Raw genomic sequence first — 7,188 nt, 5'->3', positions numbered from 1 at the left:
GGGGATATCTTCTATTTGGTTCTCCAGATTGGCTCTCTATTCTGCCTCCTCCTCCGTGTCCTAGGGTAGGGGGCAGGACTGCGTGGGCTATAGCAACAGACTCCCTGGTCCTCAGTCATCTGGTTCAGTTCCCAGTAGTAGACCAGATGGAAAAGAGTGATTTGAGCCATTTATTCCCTCGGCTCCTTCCTTGTGGGGCCATATTGGGCGGGCTTCACCCACCCCATTCCACATGACTCTCCTCCCTGTTCTACTCCCTGCTCTCTCACCTTGCTCCTTCGGCCCAGGGCTGGTCATAGCTCCGCGGTTACCGGCCCTGGAGCGCTGCACTATTCTTTGTAAGCAGTCTTTATTAAACTCTCTTTGGAATTCTCTTGTGAGTGTGCCATATTAAGATTCAGAGATATTCATCAGTCATTCCACTTCTCCTCACCCACCCTAGAGAAACACTCACACATATGCCTACGGGGCAAGTGCAAGGATATGTGCTACACCCTTGTTTGCAATAAGAAAAAATTAGAAACAATTTAAACGTCTTCAAATAGGGAAATAGCTAAATAAGCTATAGTACATCCCTATTATGGAATATTATGCAGCTGTTTGAAAAGGAGATGGATCTATTTGTATAACATGGAAAGACTTAGACTTCTAAGATATATTTTTGCATGCAGAAAGTAAGATTCAGGAGTGCCTGGGTGGTTCAGTCAGTTGAGCGTCTGCCTTCGGCTTGGGTCATGGTCTCAGGGTCTTGGGATTGAGTCCCGCATCGGGCTCCTTGCTCAGCAGAGAGTCTGCTTCTCCCTCTCCCTCTGCCCTTCTCCCTGCTTGTGCTCTCTCACTCTCTTGCTCTCTCTCTCTGTCTCAAATAAATAAATAAAATCTTAAAAAAAAGAAAGATTCAGTACCATCATAAATTATATTAAAATTATACCTATTTCTATAGTTTTATGAATTCTATAGAACTATGGGGAAATTTTCACTGCCCCTCCCTGTGGAAGGATTATACATCTCTGCCCCCACTGAAGTGGGGCTTGGCCATATGATTTGCTTTGACCAAGGAAATGTGAGTGAAAATGACGCGATACTTCTAAGCAGAAGCTTTTTTTTTTTTTTTTAAGATTTTATTTATTTATTTGACAGAGAGAGATAGCGAGAGAGGGAACACAAGCAGGGGGAGTGGGAGAGGGAGAAGCAGGCTTCCTGCTGAGCAGGGAGCCCGATGCGGGGCTCCGTCCCAGGACCCTGGGATCATGACCTAAGTTGGAGGCAGTTGCTTAATGACTGAGCCACCCAGGCGCCCCATAAGCAGAAGCTTTAAAAGCTTCCATCATTCTTTCTTTTCCCTCTGCTGTGAGATTAGCACATCCTGGCTGCTCCTTCAACCTATGTCCAGAGAAACAGCTGCAGCCAACCCATGACAAACATGTAAGGATCAAGAAATAAATCTTTGAGGGGCGCCTGGGTGGCTCAGTCATTAAGCGTCTGCCTTCGGCTCAGGTCATGATCCCAGGGTCCTGGGATCAGGCCCTGCATCGGGCTCCCTACTCAGAGGGAAGCCTGCTTCTCTCTCTCCCACTTACCCTGCTTGTGTTCTCTCTCTGGCTGTCTCTCTCTGTCAAATAAATAAATAAAATCTTTAAAAAAAAAAAAAGAAAAAAAGAAATAAATCTTTGTTGTTGTAAGGCACTGAGATTTTGACGATGTTTGTTATTGCAGCATAACCTGACCTACCATGACTAATGAGCTCTGCTCTATAACTGCTACTTGGTTACTTTCGGGGGGGGGGGGGGAGGGGGGGGCATTGGGGAACAGGGATCACAGGGGACTTTAATTTTTAATCTTTAATATTTTAGTTTTCTTACAATGAAAGTATACCCATGCATCACCATGTAACAAAAATACATTTTTTAAAATGAATACAGCAGGTATTTTCTTACTTAAAATTAAATGCTAAAAAATATCATTCTTAAAATACACACACAAACACCCAACAAATTAATGGTTCTTTTTGCCCAGCTGGCACTCTGAAGAAACAGACTGGAGGCGGATAGCTCTGAGAACTTTCCAGGGCTAGAGGAAGTACTGGAGCATGACAATGCCTTGCCACTTTCTCTGCAGGTGGAAATAGGCAAAACCTAGACACACTGTGAAACTTCTTTCTGGTTCATTTATCATGAAATTGAAATGCAGACTCATAATCTTTTTTTTTTTTTTTTTTTTAGGTTAATGATGCCTGCGTCCTCAATGACCTCATTTATATGAGAGCAAAGGTGATTATGTGACCAAAAGTCAATTCAGCGATCTTGGAGAATTCTGGTCTCCTGACACAGTCTACTCTTCTGTGGCAAAGTTAGTGAGAGCCATGGGAGCTCTGTTTCTGATCATACCAATCGATCTAAGTCAGGATTTCAGCCTTTGTTCCATTAAAACAAAAAGCCAAAATGGGTTGGATGGATATCAAAGACCTCACTGAGTTGACCTGTCGTAGACTACCCCACAATTTCAACTTCTTATTCAAGCCAGACAACAACTCTCTGGTCTTTGAACTCTACTTTTGACCCAAATGTCAGTGGCCAGACGTGCCCAGTCCCCAGCTTCACGGGCAGCAGGAGTAGCCCTAACAACCCTTACCTCTCAATCACAGCTGTGGTGACTTTAAAACAAGAGTTGTCCCTTCCCTGCCCGCCCCCTTCCCGCTCTCCCCAAGTTGGCAATGCCAACTCTCTCAATGAGTCTGCAAGCACCTAATTTCCTATATTAAATTCCTTTCTGCTTAAAATATCTTGAGTGGTTTCTGCTTCTGTCTCCTACACAGAACTCTGACTAAATACAGGTTGGAAGATGATATTAAGAAAGGAGACCCAAACACACACACACACGCACACACACACACACACACACACACACGAAACATAAGAAAAGGAGAAAAAACAAGATTAGAAAATCATTCCAAGAGCTCAGATATGTGAATAATTGGGAGTTCCAGAAAGTAAAGACATAGAAAATAGGAGATGGAAGAAAGACATCTTCAAAGAAAGAATTCCCAAAAATATCCCAGAGCTGAAGTTTTTCAAATGGAAAGAGATCATCGAGAAACAATTAGACATTATGTGCCTGCTGATATGATGCAATAGGAAATACACAATCTCACCTGTAAAATATTCTTGCCAAAAACTGAACTGGAATCTACTACAGGATATTCAAGGCATGGTGTCACATTTTAAAAAACACCGCAAGGGCCCAATCAGCCAAATTCAAACTGTGAGAAATTCTATGGGATAATTTACCCAGGTTTTTCAACCAAATCAATTGTATTAAAAAAAAAAAGAGGAGGAGTAATTGTTACAGATTAAATGAGAATTAGCAACTAAATACAGTTGGTAGACCTTGAATCCTGACTTAAGTAAGCCAATATTAAAAAAGTCATTTTTGAGACAAATAGGGAAAATCAAACATAGACAGTATGTTAATTTCCTTAAGTGTGATCACAGAATGGCGGTTATGTCACTATTAGTTTTTAAATTCTCTTCTGATAGAGAGATCTGTTAGAGCTACATACTAAGGTATTTACAAATACAATGATAAAATATCTGGGATTTGCTGTAAAATCCTCTTGCAAAAATGGTATGAAGGATAGGGGCGCCTAGGTGGCTCAGTCAGTTAAGAATCTGACTCTTGGGTGCCTGGGTGGCTCAGTTGGTTAAGCGACTGCCTTCGGCTCAGGTCATGATCCTGGAGTCCCTGGATCGAGTCCCGCATCGGGCTCCCTGCTCCCCAGGGAGTCTGCTTCTCCCTCTGACCCTCCCCCCTCTCATGTGCTCTCTCTCATTCTCTCTCTCTCAAATAAATAAATAAAATCTTAAAAAAAAAAAAAAAAGAATCTGACTCTTGATTTCCGCCCAGGTCATGATCTCGAGGTCATAAGATCAAGCCCCACACTGGGCATAGAGCCTGCTTTAAATTCTCTCCCTATGTCCCTCCCTGTGCACGTGCTCTCTCTCTCTCTCTCAAAAAAAAAAAATGGTATGAAGGATAGATCAAATATTAAAATAAAACTGGGTGATGGGTACGTGGACTTTACTGTTCTACTTTTGTGTTTGAAAATTGTCATAATAAAAAGTGAAAGAAAGAAAGAAAGAAAGGAAAAAGGAAGGGATGGAGGAAATAAGGAAAGAAAAGGAAGGGAGGGGAAGTGAAGTGGGAGGAAGGAAAGAAGGAAGGAAGGAGGACCACTGGGTGTCTCAAGCCTATTAACCATGAAATTTCAGAGTAATAGGAACAAAAAGAAACTTTTAGAGAAACAAACTAGGTTCTTACTTTACACATCTACATAAGAATGGCTGAAATAAAAAACAAAACAAAAACAAAACCTGACAACACCAAATGCTGACACAAATAGGAAGCATCAGGCACTCTCTTTCACTGCCGGTAGAAATTCCAATTCCGCTTTGGAAGACAGCTGACAATATTTTACAAAGCTCAACATAGTTCTAACATGTGATTTAGCAGTCATGCTCCTAGGTATTCACCCAAATGAGCTGAAAACTTATGTCCACACAAAAACCTGCACACGGAGGTTTATAGCAGTTTTATTCATAATTGTCAGAAACGGAATCAAGGTATCTGTCCCTCAGTAGGTAGATCAAGTATTGGTAGGGCTGCTATAACAAAGTACCATGAACTGGGTGACTTAAAACAACGGAATTTCTTCTCTCACAGTTCTACAAGCTAGAAGTCTGAAATCCAGGTGTCAGGAGGGCTGGCGGGGTCAGAGGTCCCCCCGCTATGAGACTCTGGGTAGAGTCCTTTCCTGCCTCTTCCTAGTTTCAGGTGTGGCTGTGGGTCCTTGGTGTTCCTCGGCTTGTGGCTGCCTCTGTCATCATAGGGCCAGTTTCCCTTTTTTTATGAGGCCATCAATCATAGTGGGTTAGAATCCACCCTAATGACTTCATCTTGCCTAGATTACATCTGCAAAGGCTTTTCCAAATAAGGCCACGTTCACAGGTACCAGGAATGAGGACTTCAACATATCTTTTTGGAAGACATGAATCAATCCATTACAGCAGGTGAATGGACAAACTGCGGTGCATTCATACAATGGAATATTATTCAGTGATTAAAAGAAATGAGCTCTCAAGCTATAAAAAGACCTGGCGGAACCTTGAATCATACTGCTTAGTGAAAGAATCCAGTCGGTAAAGGCTACCGACTATATGATTCCAACTATAGGACATCTGGAAAAGGCAAAACTAAAGCCAGTGTGAAAGAGGAGTGATTGCCAAGGATCAGGGTGAGGGCAGGGGGTGAGGGTTGAATAAGTGAATAGTTGAGTTTTGTTTGTGGTTTTTTTTGTCTTTTTTTTTTTTTTTGCTTTTAGCCTAAATGTTATTTAGAAAGAGCACAGGCCCCCTGGGGACAGGATGGGGCAAAACAAGCAGCACAATTCTGCCTCCTGTTCACTATCTTCTCTTGTTGCCCCAGGGGGCAGAAGGCACAGGGGAGCTTTAAGACGGTGAAACTGTTCTGTATGGTACTATAATGGCAGATACTGGACGTTACGCATTTGTCAAAATCCACTGAACTGTACAACAAGAACGAACCCTGGGACACCTGGGTTGCTGGGCCAGTGAAGCATCTGACTCTTGATTTCGGCTCAGGTCATGATCTCAGGGTTGTGAGATAGAGCCCTGAGTCGGGCTCTGCGCTGAGTATGGAGCCTGCTTAAGATTCTCTCTCTCCCTCTCTCTCTCTCTGCCCCTCCCCCACCCCCGCTCATGTTCTCTCTCCCCCTAATGTAAACTTGAGTTTAGTTAATAATAACATATCAATATTGGTACATCAATTCTAACTAATGTACAACACTAAACTAAGATGTTAATATTAAGGGAAACTATGGGTGGGTAGAGATTGGGTATATGGGAACTCTCTGTACTATCTTTTTAAATTTTCTATGAATCTAAAACTGCTCTAAGAAATAGTCTATTAATTTAAAAAAAAAAAAAGTCCTTTATGGAATCCAAGGCTCAAGTATCTTCCCTTTCAGAAAGTCTTTCCTGTTCTCCCACCACACTCCCAAGATGGGTTGGGGCCCTTCCCCCAGGCTCCCATAATATCCTGGGCATTTATATTCTTATGGCTGCATCTGTAACATTTTAATATGTTTGTGTCTGTCAATTAATAGCTGTGGTTTGCTGACCTCTGGCCTGGAATGCAGAGATGGTGAAAGCGGGTAACCATGCAACCCGTTAGCAGATACTCAGGGATGCCTGGCAAAGGGCACTTCTGTTCCCTCAGCGTACTGATGACATCACTTGGGTGTAATTTTCATGAGCCCTCTGACCCACCAAGGCATTTTCTGGATGGGGACAGAAGGCACAGTCCGATTACATTAAGTCTTATTTCAACCTGAGCAATCTCTAGATTATTGATCTTTTTGGTTTGCCAAAGATGGATCCCCATGGAGAAATTTTTGCACTGGGAAACTCTTCCAGGGTTCAAATCCTGTGTTTTGCTTTGTTTTGTTTTAAGATTTTTATTTATTTGACCGAGAGACACACATCGAGAGAGGGAACACAGCAGGGGGAGTGGGAGAGGGAGAAGCAGGCTTCCCACCAAGCAGGGAGCCCAATGCGGGGCTCGATCCCAGGACCCCAGGATCATGACCTGAGCCGAAGGCAGACGCTCAACGACTGAGCCACCCAGGTGCCCCAAATCCTGTGTTTTTAATGTCAAATCCATGCTGTTTACATTACACAACATCCTCTTTCACTCTTGCTCAAGTTAAAAGTGTAGGGGTCACTGGCACAAATGCCTATATGACAGATAACGTAAATGAGAAAAGCAGACTCGGGTCAGGAGGGGACCCTGGCACTTTGAAAAGTCTATGCCTGACCTAGAGTGGGCAGTCACTCCTTGGCTTCAGCCAATTGTTGCCACACAGAAATGTGGACACAGTGTTGCCAGACAAGGCACTGAAGGCGATTTCTGGTCACACAGAAATCGCTCAGTCTTTAAAAAATGTTGGCAACTAACACAAATGGTTTAGAAATACTGGAGCGGGCATAGTGGGAGGATAAGGCATCATCCAATTGAAATGGGGTTTTATGATGGAGGGGAAAGAGCAGGGAAAGGCGGAAGGTTAAGGGCGGCTTCTGGGGAACCTCGACACGGTCACACTCAAGGAGCTTA

Source organism: Phoca vitulina, unplaced genomic scaffold, assembly GCF_004348235.1.
Source record: "Phoca vitulina isolate PV1807 unplaced genomic scaffold, GSC_HSeal_1.0 scaffold22, whole genome shotgun sequence".
Classification (NCBI taxonomy): domain Eukaryota; kingdom Metazoa; phylum Chordata; class Mammalia; order Carnivora; family Phocidae; genus Phoca; species Phoca vitulina.
Note: the sequence above shows the minus strand (reverse complement) of the source record.